This window comes from Dromiciops gliroides, chromosome 1 (genome assembly GCF_019393635.1).
Source record: "Dromiciops gliroides isolate mDroGli1 chromosome 1, mDroGli1.pri, whole genome shotgun sequence".
In the NCBI taxonomy this organism is placed as follows: Eukaryota; Metazoa; Chordata; class Mammalia; order Microbiotheria; family Microbiotheriidae; genus Dromiciops; species Dromiciops gliroides.
The window spans coordinates 247,685,364-247,701,202 of record NC_057861.1 but is presented as its reverse complement, the minus strand read 5'-3'; positions in this window follow the sequence as shown (position 1 = coordinate 247,701,202).

The following is a 15,839-nucleotide window of genomic DNA, read 5'->3' as shown; positions in this document are numbered from 1 at the left end:
TAGAGATATAAAATTTCCCCTAAGCACTGCTTTGGCTGCATCCCATAGGTTTTGGTATGTTGTCTCATTATTGTCCTTCTCTTGGATGAAGTTATTGATTGTTTCTATGATTTATTGTTTGATCCACTCATTCTTTAGGATGAAAATGTTTAGATTCCAATTAATTTTCAGTCTAGCTTTCCATGGTTCTCTATTACATGTAATTTTTATTGCATCATTACCCGAGAAGGATGCATTTACTATTTATGCCTTTCTAAATTTGTCTATGAGGTTTTTGTATGTGCCATGTGCTGCTAAGAGGAAGGTATATTTCTTTCTATCCCCATTCAGTTTTCTCCAGATATTTATCATATCTAATTTTTCTAATATTCTATTTACCCCTTTAACTTCTTTCTTATTTATTTTCTGGTTAGATTTATCTAATTATGAAAGGTGAAGGTTCAGATCCCCTATTAGTATAGCTTTGCTCTCTATTTCCTCTTGTAAATCATTTAACTTCTCCCTTCAGAATTTGTATGCTTTCCAACTTGGCGTATACATGTTTAGTATTGATATTATTTCAGTAACTATCGCAACTTTTAGCAAGATGTAGTTTCTTTACTTACCTCTTTTAATTAGATCTATTTTTGTTTTTGTTTTGTCTGAGATAAGGACTGCTATCCCTGCTTTTTTTTTTTACTTCATCTGAAGCATAATATATTCTGCTCCAACCTTTTACCTTTACTTTGTGTGTATCTCTCTGCTTCAAATGTGTTTCTTGTAAACACCATATTGTAGAATTCTGATTTTTAATCCAGTCTGCTATTTTCTTCTGTTTTAGGCCAGAGTTTATCCCATTTACATTCACAGTTAAGATTATTAACTGTTTATTTCCCTCCATCCTCTTTTGTACTTTTTTCCCTTCTTTCACCCAATTCCTCTTGACCAGTGTTTTGCTTCTGACCACTGCCTCCCTCAATATGTCCTCCATTTTATCAGCTTCCCTTCTTTTTCTTGACCCTTACCCCCCCCACTTCTGTCCTCCCTTCTATCAATACCACCCTTTCCCCCTTGCCCTTTTGTTTCCTTAAAGAGTAAGCTAAGTACCTTTATAAAATTGCAAGTGTATTTTATGCCCTTCCAGAACCAAATCTGATGAGAGTAAGCTTGCAGCAATGCTCACCCCTCCCTTCTTTCCCTCCATTGTAATGGGTTCTTTTTGTGCCACTTCATATGATGTAATTAACCTTATTCCACCTCCCCCTTTTTCTCCTCCCCCTAGTCTCCTTTTATTCTGCCCCTTAAGTTTCTTTATATCATCATATGAAAGTCAATTTAATAAGAATACCTTAACACAGATACAGAACCCAAGAGTTAAAAGTATTATCCTCCCTCATAGGGATTCAGGCATTTTAAGATCAGTGAACAACCTCTCCCCACCCCTTATTTCCCTCTTTATATTTCTCTAGTGTCTTGTATTTGAGGATAAAAATTTCTGTTCAGTTCTGCTCTTTTTCTCAGGAAGCCTGGGAAGTCCCCCTTTTCATTGAATGTCCATCTTTTCCTCCTAAGGGGAATTAGCAGTTTTGCTGGGTAGTTGATTATGGGTTGTAATCCCAGCTCTTTTGCCTTCCTGAATATCATATTCCAAGCCCTGTGATCATTTAAGGTTGAAGCTGCCAGATCCTGTGTAATACTGGCTGTGTCTCCATGATGTTTGAATGGTTTCTTTCTGCCTGCTTGGAGTATTTTCTCCTTCACCTGTTAATTCTGGAGTTTGGCTACTATATTCCTTGAAGTTCTCTTTTTGGGGTCTCTTTCAGGAGGTGATTGGTGGATTCTTTCCTCTGATTCTACAATATCAGGACAGTTCTCCTTGATACTTTCCTGGAATATGGTGTCTAGACTTTTTTCTTGATTATGGCTTTCAGGTAGTTCAATACTTCTCAGATTATCTGTCCTGGACCTATTTTCATGGTCAGTTGCTTTTCCAATTAGGTATTTCACATTTTCTTCTATTGTTTTCAGACTTTTGATTCTGCTTAACAGATTCTTGGTGTCTCATGGACTTATCAGCTTCCATTTAATATTTTTTTAAGTGAGGCAATTGGGGTTAAGTGACTTGCCCAGGGTCACACAGCTAATAAGTGTTAAGTGTCTGAGGCTGGATTTGAACTCAGGTACTCCTGACTCCAGGGCCAGGGCTCTAGCCACTATGCCACCTAGCTGCCCCTCCATTTAATTTTTAAGGCCTTATTTTCCTCAATAAGCTTTTTCATCTCTTTTTCCATTTGGCAAATTTTTCTCCCCTTTGGCCATTTTTTTCTCTCATTTGGCCAATTTTATTTTTTAAGGATTTTTTTTCCTCAGTCAATTGTTGTGCTTGTTTTTGCAGTGTAACTCATTTCTCTCATTTCTTTCATTTCTTTTTCCATTTTTTCTTCTACCTCTATCATTTGCTTTTTAAAAGCCTTTTTGAGCTCTTCAAAGAAGTTTTTTGGTCTTGAGACAACATCATCTTCCCATTTGAGTCTTCGCTTGTAGGCATTTTGACAAACTCATCTGGTTTTGAGTTTTGGTCTTCCCTTTCACCATAGAAGCTTTCGATTGTAAGGGTCCTTTTTTGTTTCTTGCTCATGTTGTAGCCTACTTTAAAAATTATATAGTTTATATCTGCTCCTAGGGCACAGGGTTCACTGTTGCAAGCTTCTTACTGCTCTTGGCTGTGCCACTCTCAGCTGTGTTGAGTTGCAGCAGTGAGGAGCTGCCCACTGAGTCAAGCTGTGCTGAGCTGAGCTGCGAGCTGGCCTGAGTAGTGATGTGCTGCCCTCCACTTTCACCCAGCTGAGACAGACCTTTCCTGAAGTATTCTAATTTATCTCAAGTAGGAGGATTGTGTCTCTATTTTTCTAAGTTCTGTAGGTCCAGAATCTGTTTAGAGGCTTTATTTAATGTTGTTTTTGAGGGAAATCTGGGAAAGCTCAGGCAACTTCCTAGCCTCTCTCCACCATCTTGGCTCTTTCCCTGTGAACACTTGATTTTATTTAAGAAGAAAACATGAGGGAAAAATCAGCATTCTATTTTATTCTTTCCATCCAAAACTTTTTATTCCTATTAAAACTCTATTTACCATTTATTGTAACAAAGCTTCAAGTGTGTAATTGAAAAGTTGTCACTACTGTGTGGTTGGGAAATGGCTTGAATTGTCTATTGCATAATAAGTGATTGTGCATTTTATATTTTTATTCTACAGAGAAATCTTTGTAAAAGGTGTGTAATGATCCTCTAGCCTAAATCATTTTCTCCACATGAATGCTGAATTCCATTAGAAATTGAGAGGGGGGTGTGTGAGTGTGTTTATAGCTATATGTGTGATGTGTTTGAAGTAGACCAGTCATAACAAGAAATCAGAGAGCTAATTACAATCATTTATTAAAACTCTGTCAATCAGAAGAAGTGATTTTTGTGCCTGTGGGGATTTCTAATTTTGCCACAAGTGCCTCAATAATGAACATGAAGTAAACAAACATTTTGAAAACACACACACATACATTATTGAACTTATTTTAGAAAACACATAAAGGATTGGAATGTTTTTGTAAGTTTTCAAAATCACTAATATCACATATATTTAGGAATATATAAAACAAAATGTATTTATGACATCTAGGATGAAAAAATTCATGATTGGTTTTACCGTCCTTTCTCTGAATAAAAGAGAAATTAAGCAGTTGGAATAGATTTTAGATAGAATTCAAGAACAGAGAAAGAAGGAGTCAGTAAGAAGAAAGGGGGCAGCTAGGTGGTATAGTGGATAAAGCACCATCCCTGGATTCAGGAGGACCTGAGTTCAAATGTGCCCTCAGACACTTGACACTTACTAGCTATGTGACCCTGGGCAAATCACTTAACCCTTATTGCCCCACAAAAGAAAGAAAGAAAGAAAAAGAAGAAAGGGAAATAAAAAGGAAGAGGAAATGGAGGTCTGATCTCAGGATGTTGGGTATGTTTGATGTTTATTTTAATTTATAACCAACTGATATAATTAGGTCTATACTCTCTTCTAGGCTGGAAGTACAGGGCCTCATAGACCTAACCCCTACTCTGAAAAATAGAAGATCATTAAGCTGCTTTTTCTTAGACCTGGACCATTTAGTCCCTCTTAATATAATTTACTCCTCACCCTCTCCCCTAGTTTTAATGTCTTTATCATGTTTTTAAAAATATTTATTTTTTTCAGTTTTATTAAAAAAATTGAGCTCCAAATTATTTCCCTCCCCTCTCCTTTCATTTAGAAGGCAAATAATTTCATATGAATTATTAATTTTCAGTCATGCAAACATAATTCAATATTAATCATGATATTAAAGAAAACACAGACCAAAAATGCAAGAAAAAGAACATTTTAAAACTATGTTTGGATTTACATTCAGACTCCATCAGTTCTTTGAAGGTTGATAGTTTTTTGTTTGTTTGTTTGTTTTTTTTTGCCACAAGTATTATCTTGGGTCATTGTATTGCTGAGATAATAATAAAGATGACAAAAATTTATTATACAGATACAAAAGTATTATCTTCCCATATATGACTGTAAGCATCTTAACTCCTGGTCTGTGTTGTCATCTATGAATTACCACAAACAATCTTTTCCATCCTGGATCTGTGACTGCGACCCCTCTTTCCCTGCTGCTATCGTGCACTCTAGTGTGCTAGTGCCCTTTCTTGCACTGGGACTGTTACTCCTAAGTACATAAGAGCAATACAACAAAGTCTTGCAACTACTACTAATAAATGGTCCTCTGTAATCTTCTTTTGATCAATGTTCTGACCCTCTTATAGTTTGTAAGCTGTGAGTCCTGGAAGCTGCTACTGATTCAATCACCCCCAAGATCTTTTGCTGGCTTAATGTGTTGATTTGCTCTCTATTATCAATCCAGTGTTAGAGTCCTTTCCTGTTAAACTTTTAAGTTGTCTTGGGATGGAAATTTTTTCTACTTTTCCTTTTTTTTTGGTTCTGACACTTCACAGTTCATTTGGAGGCATTATTCATATTGAGGCATTATTTTAAATTTGTTTGGAGTGGGGGCAGCTAGGTGGCAAAGTGGATAGAGCACTGGCCCTGCATTCAGGAGGACCTGAGTTCAAATCCTGCCTCAGACACTTAACAATTACTAGCTGTGTGGCCCTGGGCAAGTCACTTAACCCCAATTGCCTCAACAAAAACCAAAAAACAAAAAGTTGTTTGGAGGGGAATTTGGGAGAATTCAGTCAGGAACCTGCCTTTACTCTGCCATTTTGGCTCCACCTCTTTTTTTTGCAGGGCAATGGGGTGTAAGTGACTTGCCCAAGGTCACACAGCTAGTAAGTGTCAAGTGTCTGAGGCCGGATTTGAACTCAGGAACTCCTGAATCCAGGGCCGATGCTTTATCCACTGTGTCACCTAGCCACCCCATTGGCTCCACCTCTTGGGATTCATCATATTAATGCTGAACTTAGTGCATACACTCAATCTCCAATTTATCTCAGGACCCCTGAGCTTGAGAGCCATTTTTCTCAGGCTTCTAGGACATGTAGCACTGCTACCTGTTGGACATTCTTTCACAGAGTCCTTTAGAGATTTTGAATTTGATTACTTTTTCAAACCTTTCCATAAATAATTACAAATTTTAAGGCAAAACAAAATAATCAGAACAAGTCACCACAGAATAGACATGTAATTTTTCAGTTCATGTCCCAGATGGGACTTATTTATATCACTTAGGATGAATAATTTTCTCAACAATCCCCAATTTAAATACATAAAATGGGTTTAATATGTTCCCCCCATCACCAGAAAAATCTAGAAAACTTTAGTCATGCTTTAACCACCATAGGAAAAATGTTCTATACACTTAACTGGTTAGGTGACAACTTCATTTTATTTGACTTTTTGTTCACTATTAGAACTCTATGTTATTGACAGTGTTAAATTTAAAAATTATATGCTAAAGTACAAACAAGCAGCTATTAATGTGGAAGAACTATTGTCCTATAGCCCATAATGGCCCAGGAATCCCACAACTTCCCCTAAGGTAAGGTAAAGTAAATCAGATAAGGGTTGATGAATGTGAAATTGTGAGAATTTTCCCACCAAGAGACTTTTTCCTCTGATCTTGCATTTATGGTCATTGTTGTTGTTGTTATTGTTATCCTTAATTGTTTTGGTATTGTCATTTCAGTTGGGTTTGCAACCCCATTTGGTTTTCTTTTGGCAAAGACCCTGGAGTGCTGTACTTTCTTCTCCTCCAGTTCCTTTTACAGATGAGGAAACTGAGATAAACAGAGTTAAGCAACATGCACAGAGACACACAACTAATAAGTGCATGTTGTCAGATTTGAACTCAAAGATGAGTCTTCCTAACTCCAGGCTCAGCATTCTACCCACTTTGTTAGAAATTTGCCCCTAGCTTACCTAGAAAACAGGAAAAATAAAATCCTTGCTCACCTCTTCTCTGAAATACTAGAGCATCTGTGAAGGTTGCTAGTGGTTCACTGGTGATTTCCACTACTAAGTAAGCACAGAATACAAAGGACTTCGTATAAACCTCAAAGAGGTACATAAATATTATTGATTATTTCAAACATTTATGTAGAACTTTGAGGGTTTTTTAAAGTATCTTCCTTAAAACAATTCTTTAAATTAGGTAGTACAGGTATAATTATCTCTGATTTTACTGATAATGAAATTGAAGTTCAAGGACTTGTCTCACACACCTCTAAGTCGGGAACAGAAAACTCATATCCTCTGACTCCTATTATATTTCTATACCCCCTGGATTTCTCTCTTGATGTTTATTTAATGACAAGATTATAGAGGAAGAGGAACAGTAGTAAAGGAAAAAGGAAACATTAGTTTCCACTCCTAACTCTAATTCCCTATATCCTATTTTTTTTAACCAGTCACCTTACCTGTGTATGTGGGTCTTTTCAGAATGCAAAAGGTAGGGAAAGGTTTGCTTTGTAAATGGTAAGGTTCTTCTCTGTAGTCATGAATCTGTTTTATGTAACTGAGAGAAATAGTGGAACAACAATGAGGAGTCTAAATTCACCTTTTTGTTGTTGTTGTTGTTGCCATGTGCTTCTTCTCATGAATTTAGAACAAATCTAGAAAAAGGAGAAAATATAACTTCCTATTTAATAATATTGTTGGGTATACTATGTTCCTTACTCTGAAAACAAGACTGTGCAAAATGATCACCTGGTAATATACTCCAGAGGTTGTCCAAATCATACCTGAATGGTCAAATTTATTGAACATATTTTGGGGCAATTGAGGCAAAGGAAGATAACTTTTTGTTGTTGTTGTTGGGCAATGAGGGTTAAGTAACATGCTCAAGGTCACACAGCTATTAAGTGTCAAGTGTTTGAGGCCACATTTGAACTCAGGTTCTCCTGAATCCAGGTCCAGTGCTCTATCCACTGGTTATGAAGAAGATATAGACAAGGGGCAGCTAGGTGGCACAGTGGATAAAGCCCTGGGCCTGGATTCAGGAGAACCTGAGTTCAAATACGGCCTCAGACACTTGATACTTACTAGCTGTGTGACCTTGGGCAAGTCACTTAATCCTCATTGCCCTACAAAAACAAAAGGTAATAGAATAAGGCAAACCACATATAAGCATCATGCCTAGATCTAACTGATTCCTAGCACAGAAAAGATAAATGAAGTCTAAAGGTCTAGGGATGTATTATTTTAAAAATTGGGAAATCTACCTCACTATATACCAGGTTCACAGTCAAGTATTTTTTAGTAATCATTATTGCCACCTATAATTGAATGGGAATAGCCAGTGTGATTTCTCCAACAGTTATGTGTGAAAATGGAAAATGATGTGTAACTAACACCTATCATTTAGTAATAGGTTAGTAATAATAAAGTTACTTTAAATAGTTGATAGTTTTGTGTTTAAAATTTAAGAACTGTTGGATACTCTGGTTAAAGTTTGATTTGTATTCATTTATTAATTAATTTTATTTAGTTCTTAAAAGTCATTTATTGGGGGCGGCTAGGTGGCGCAGTGGATAAAGCACCAGCCCTGGATTCAGGAGTACCTGAGTTCAAATCCGGCCTCAGACACTTGACATTTACTAGCTGTGTGACCCTGCGCAAGTCACTTAACCCCGTTGCCCCGCAAAAAAAAAAAAAAAAAGTCATTTATTTACTGTCCAAATATGAACTATCTGATTTGGCTTTGTATCAGGATAATCTGTGTTTTAGTCAGAAACAGATTTGTGACCCGCTTTTCACCTGGGCCTAGGTTCTAGATAGGTTTTTTGCAGCTTTTAGGCAACAGATATGCCTGGATATGTTTGAAGATGAAACAATTCAAGATTATGTAATAATAGAAAGAGCAATGGACCTTTAATCAGAGGCTCTGGGTTTGAGCTCTACCTTGGTGACTTATTGGGGCAAGTACCTTAAATTTTTAGTTTCCTTTTGTTAAATGGAGGGATTAAATGAAATTATCTCTAAGTGTCTGCAGCTTCAAATTTTATGATCCTAAGAAATATTCTTATATTTGCATCTTATGGCATATGTGTCCTTCTCCATGTACTTAATATGATATATTTCATATTGTTGTTATCTTGCATATGTCTTTATTTTTCTCATGAGTAAGAGTTGAATTACATGCCCAACTATGGTCCCTTCTAGCCCTAAGTTCTATGATTCAGTGGCTTCTCCAACTATGTTTCAAGCTCCCCGAGGATAGGAATTATGTTTTTACTTCTCTTTGTAACCATTACCCTGGTACAGTGTCTTACATATACATAAATATGTCAAGGATCATTGATCGTGCAAGAATTTCCTCTACCAATGTAGATCTCCACTCATCTGTAACTTCACATTCCTAGTAAGTTTCCTGAGGATCAGAAAGCTTCAATGAATTGTCCATGATGACATGGCTAAGAAGTGTCAGAGGTGGGATTCAATGCCAAGCCATCTTGCTTACAAGTAAGGCATTTTATTAGATATATTATGCTGCTTTACACAAAGGAGGTGCTTGACAAAGATTATGGAAGTACATTGAAACTATAAATTCTAGTTCTCATTCTAGAATAGAAGCATCATAGAAACTGAAGAGGACTTCATAGGACAAGTAGTCAAAATTTTATCTGGAGAGGAATTCACTTTGTAATCTCCATGACAAATAACCACTTATTCTCTGCTTGAAGGCTTTCAGAGAGGAGTTAAGCATTTATTAAATTCTTATGTGTTTGGCATGGTGCTAATCTATAGGTATACAAAGAAAGGCAAAACCCAAAGAAAACCACACCAAACAAACAAGACTAAAACAAAATTAAACCAAACCAAACCAAAACCAAAACCAAAACTAAAACAAACAAAAAACCCAAACAAAAACCCCAAAACAAAACAAAACAAAATAAAAAAATACAATCTCTGCCCTCATAGTCTGATAACTCATATCTATATAGTACCTCCTCTGTAGTAGGTGCTATGCTAAATACTTTACACATATCTCTTTTAATCCTCACAAGATCCCTGGAGATAGATGCCATGATTATCCCCATTTACAGTTGAGGAAACTGAAGCAAATAAAAGTTAAGTCACTTATGAAAGCTCACACAGTGTCCGAGTTTGGATTTGAACTCATGTCTTACTGAGTCCAGATCTGGTGTTCCATTTACCATGTAACTTAGAAAAACTTGCAAATATCTAGGTATAAAGAAGATATGTACAGGATAAATTGGAAGGAACTTTGGGGGGAACATATTCACTGCCTATTCTAGTAGCCCACTTGACATTTAGACAGTTCAGATCATTAGAAAAATGTCCTCACTATATTGACCCAAAGTTTGCTTCTATAAAACATTTCTCTTAATTTTATTGCTGGGGCTAAACTGAATAGTTTCAATTCCTCTTCCATGTGGCAACCTTACAGATACTTGAAGATTGCCATCATATTCTCTCTGAATCTTCTCCAGAGTAAATATTCCTATTTTTTTTTCAAAATTTCTTAGTATAACATAGTTTTGAGGGAGTGCACCATTTTAGTTGCTCTCCTCTGGATATGCATCCAGATGTTTGTCAATGTTGTTCCTTAAATCTGTTGTTCAGAAGTAAATATAAAACTATTCCTAATGATGCATAATGGTACAATAAAAAGAGAAATGAATTTGGAATCAAGAGTACTGGGTTCCTTGGCATTTTATTTACTAGGTCCATGAAACTCATTAACCCTTTCTCATCCTCAGTTCCTTATATTTAAACTGAGGGGATTTGATACTCAGAACCTTCCAGCTTCAATTCTGTTACCACTGATCCTAGGAGTCTGACCATGGTGAGTACAGCAGGTCTACCCTCTCTTATTGTGAACATTAATCAGCTATTAATGAAGCAAATATCACTTTGAAGGTATTTCAGTAACTGCTATCTTATGTGCCCACTTTATCATCTCTGTAGAAACTCTGAGAATGATCTACCCAAGTATCAGGAATACCATTGTTAAACATGAGAATGGAACAGATTGACTTTAGCAAAGAGTTATCTATAGCAGATCACATCTAATAACTGTGCAAAGAACACAAGACATTAACAATGGTTTTACTTTACCTGTACAATCCAGAAATTAACTGTGTTTAGAAAGGCCTTTCATTTTGCCATTATTTTGCAATGACATCATGAGAGAGAGAGAGAGACTTTATCGAATGCTTTGAGTAAATCCAAGAATCCTATTGTAAGGAGCTAAAATTCTAGCTATACTATCTAAAATCTAATGAGTGGTCGCCAATAAATTATAAGCTTTAGCAAGAGTATTTAAGTGTTTAAGTATTTATTAAAGAGCATTAGGATCAGAGAGAAAGGTAAAAATCTAACTGTTTCTAAGAGACCCCATCATGTGACCTGCCATGGCCAAGTCAGGAACAAAAAGGACCCAAAGCCTCCTGTGAAACTGGGCACATCCTCTCCCCATGTGCACACACAGCTCCAAGCTAATTGGCTGGTAGCTTTGATAGGCAGTACCCACTAGCAAACTTCACTTCCTGAGGCCAAGAACCTGACCACATGGCTTGCCCTCAGGCACCTTCTCCTCACCGTGGAGCTTTCCTACAGTAACTCTCCAGCAGGTGGCATCATTCCAATCATTACACTATATTTATGATATTACTGTGATATCTAAGGTTTGTCATCCTCTCAAAACCAAAAGAAGATTAATTAAAGCTGATCTGTCTTTATTCTTTCAGTTCATGTCTGAGGTTACACAGAAGCTAGACTGATTGTAAATGTCAAAATCCTTTATATTTCAAGAGGAATTATTATTGTTATTAACTTAGTATCTGCTGAATTTTGCTAGACCTTAGTGTATATGGTACATGGAATTTTTAGATATGCATGATTTTTACTTCCTTTTGATATAAATGACTACATGTTCTGTTTAGTTAGATTAAAAAAAAACACTTTTACAGAGAATTATGGGTTAAATTTTTACTATGTATAGGGGGCACTCCTTCCTTTACTTTTGTGAAATGACAAAAAATACTGAGGTAAATGAAGCCCCCAAATCATACTTTTCCCTCGTTAAATCTTGTCACTTAAATGAAACAGCTGCCAGGTTCATTGTCCAAATTATACCCAGAGCTTCACACAGAGCTGTTTAGAGCACAGTCACAATGAATTCGAATCAAAGTCACACCACATCCTACAAATGTTGGTTTGACCCCTAATTAGGTGATGCATGTCCATGAGCCATCCATAGATGCTGTAGGATGGCAGAGTTTTATTATCCTTTGTTAGCCAGCCTCATCGTCACCTTCTAAACAGACAGATGAGCCTCTTATCTGAACTAGCAGATGGTAGTGCCAGTCTGTTTGAATTTTCAGACATGCACTTGGAGAACATTCTCCAGAATTTTATTAAAGTACATTACATTAGGGTAAAATTGGCACTGTGAGCCTCAAAAGAGCATTAAGGATTCTGCTCAAGAATGTGTCTTTGGACTTGCCCCCAGAGCTCAGAGGTGGGGCTGATAATCAGGGTGCACATAAGCTATTTCCATCTAGGGATTTGTAATACCAAGAGAGGATTTAGTATTTAAGAATATCTAGGCTTAAAGTCACTGTCTCACAAGAATTTCTTAAGAAGAAAAATCTATAAACAACCTGGCCTATATATTCCAATCCAATCAGACAACTGTTTTTTAAGTAGCTGTCACATGTAAGAGAGGTAGGATGATACAAAGGATAGAGAGCTGGCCTCAAAGACAGGAAGACCTGACTTTGAGATCCTCTTCTGATAACTATTGATGATTTGATCCTGAATTGTTAGTTAACTTCTTGGAGGTCTAAACAACTCTCTAAGGATAATACCTAGCAACAAAGGTGCCCACTCACACTGGCAAAGGTAATTATCCTTACCCATAAGTAAGATGTTAGGTGCTCAGCATATGAAGATAAAATTAAAAATAGTACCTTCACACTCTGGAAGCATATATTCCAAAAATGTAAAAAAGAAATAAAAACATTTCAATATATTCACAATCATTTTTGATGATCAGTTATGGAAAAATGCTGAATGTGTAATCACAAGACCTAAGTTGGAATTCTGCCTTTGCCCATTCTACCTGTGTGATATGGGGTAAGTCTTTGATCATCTCTAGGCCTCATTAGCCTCATTTAACAAATGGAGAATGTGACTATAATGAGATGGTATCATTAGATGACCTCTATAGCTTCCTATAATTCTAGATCTATGATCATAGTGAACTGCCAATATTTGATGGATCTTCTCTGTAGCAAAATTATGCATTGAAAGGGATTAATATGAATCATTTAAGTTGAATTTGTATGTGACTGTAATGTCTCATTTATTATTGTACCTGAAAGTGTGAATGATATACAGAAAAGGTGAGTAAAAGTAATAGAGAATCGAGATGATTTAAAGTATCTGAATAATTGTTACCATGTACAACAAATATGAATATGGATAGCTGACATTTTTCCATGTCCTGTTGCAACTCCATGGAGATTTGATCTTTAGTTGTTGTTTACTATTATAAAACTTAAATAACCAATCAGACTATTGTTTGGGCCAGCTATTATGAAACACAATTTAATTAATAGGATTTACTATTTGGAAAACCCTCTAGATTCATATTCAGAATTCAAAGTTTGGATGTGTACTCTTACATTTGCCTCTAGGTTTGATTACCTATTATGCACTGCAAATCTCATTTTAGGCAGCCTTCCACAAACCTTTCTTACTCTTCTCTCCCAAAGATAGTGACTTGAGTTTTCATCAAGAATTATTTTTATTTTTTATTTTTTTTACAAGTCAACAACTTTGGTTTTCTGGTTTCCCATCCGAGAGCATATTAGAAATATCAGAAAAAGAAGATGGTAGGCATTGCAAAAGTCAATTCACTAAATATAGAACAAAATAACATAAAGTCCAACAGTAAAGAGGAGAGAAAAAAAACAACATACTCATCCTTCCTTCCCACTACCTATTTCCTTTGCATTCTTCCCCCTTTCATTCCCCTTTTTCTAAGTATTTACTTTGAAAAAGTTGTATGCAGAGCACTGTTTTTGGTAATGAAGAAATCATAAAGTTTTATACTACTGAGACATGAACCCTGACTTCATGGACCTTACATTCTAGCAAGAGGGATAAACACAGGAAAAGAAAACAAAACATACATATATGTGTGTGTTTATCAATATATAATACATACACATATATGCCTACATATACACCTACATATGTGCCTGCATATACACATATGCCTACATAGATTTATTCATACACACCACCATATACATATACACTTGCATATGCATATACATATACATATAAATATGCACATACATATAGAATACCCATACCTATACCTAAAACAATTATAATGCAGAATAGAAAATGATATTCCTAGATGAGAGTGAAGGGTTGTTTTATGCCTTGTTAAGACCACGTAAGGACTGAACAGACCTGGCATTCGAAGAGGTCTTTGAAGGATAGGTAATATTCCGAAAGGCAGGGAAGGCAAAGTGGGGAAAACTCTAGGAGCAGGAAAAGGAATAAGGAAGGAAGGAAAGAAAAAATCATTTATTAAGTGTCTATTTTATGCTAGGAACTGTGCTAAGCACTTTATCATTTTATCCTCAAAAGAATCTAGGGAGATAGGTGCTATCTTAACCTCATTTACAGTACAAAGAAAGTGAGGCAGATAGAAATCAAGTTATTTTTCCAGAGTCACACAACTAATAAGTTTCTGAAGCCAGATTTGAGCTCAATGTTTTTTTTTTCTTTCCCCTTAGTCCTAGAGCTCTATGCACTTTGCCATCTAACTTCCCTAAATGAGTAAAGGTCACAATGCATAAAATACTAGAAAGAATGTAATTATACCATAAAAATAAGACAGAGACTCACAAGATTTGGAGGCATTTTAAAGTATGGGCAAGCAATAGTTCATAATGCTCCTATAGCTACTGCTCCAGTCTTCTGATATTGCCAGTACCATATCATTGAAAAAAAATGAAAGAATATATATCATACTGAAAAAATAGAATGCATTAAAGATGGATTAGAATTTTGTTGAGGGGCAGAGCCAAGATGGCAGAAGAAAGGCATTAAACACACAGGGCTCCTGATACAACCACACCAAAAATGGCAATAAAAGAACTTTGGGGCAGAAAAACACACAAAAATTTGGGCTGAGAGTTTTCTACAGCTATAGATAGATTTCAGGGTGCCATGCGGGGCCACAAATAAAGCCTAACCCCACAATCAGGCCAACACACCAGACACCCACTGGAGGAATAGAGATCCAAAAAGGAAAACCTCCAGGAATATTATAGCCAAATTCCAGAACTCCCAGGTGAAAGAGAAAATACTGCAAGCAGCCAGAAAAAAGGAATTCAAATACTGTGGAGCTCCAATAAGGATAAAGCAAGATCTAGCAGCTTCTACATTAAAGGACCGAAGGGCATGGAATATGATATTCCAGAGGGCAAAGGAATTGGGACTACAGTCAAAAATCATGTACACAGGACAACTGAGTATAATCTTTCAAAGGTAAAAATGGGATTTCAATGAGAAAGAGGTCTTTCAAGCATTTGTGATGAAAAGGCCTGAATAGAAAATTTTACTTTAAAATACAAGACCCTGGAGAAGCATAAAAAGGTAAACAAGAAAAAGACTTCATGAGGGATATTAAAAGATCAAACTGTTTACATTCCTACATGGGAAGATAATACTTCAAAATCATAAAAACTATCTCAGTAAGAAACTCACAAAAAAAAAAAAAGAAACTCACAGAAGACACAGGTCTGAACTGAATATGAAGGGATGATATCTGTAAAGCATTTATATTTTGTTCTTTACGGGGCAGACAGGGTGGGGTATCTTATGTCTGGGGCTTGATTTGGGCATGGGACCTCCTGGGTCCAGGGCTGGTGCTTTGTCCACTGTGCCACCTAACTAATCCATGATGACATCATTAAAACAGGGTTGAGGTGTAGGAGGAATAAACTGGGGGAGGGAGAAGGGGAGAGATGGTCTGGGGAGGGGTAGTTCACATGAAGGAAACAAGAAAAAAGCTGATAGAGGAGAGTAGAAGAGGGGGAAGGAGTTGGGGAGTGAGTGAACCTTAATATCATCACAATTGGCTCAAAGAAGGACTAACATACATACTCAAGTAGGAATAGTAATATATTTTTGCCCTGAGGGAGGGGAGGGAGAAAAGGGGAAGGGGAAGAAGGGGAGGAGGAAAGGGTAGATTGGGGGAGAGAGCAGTAAAAAAGAAAACACTTTCAAGGAAGATAAAGATGATCTGCATTACTGCACCAGTATGACATACTGAATT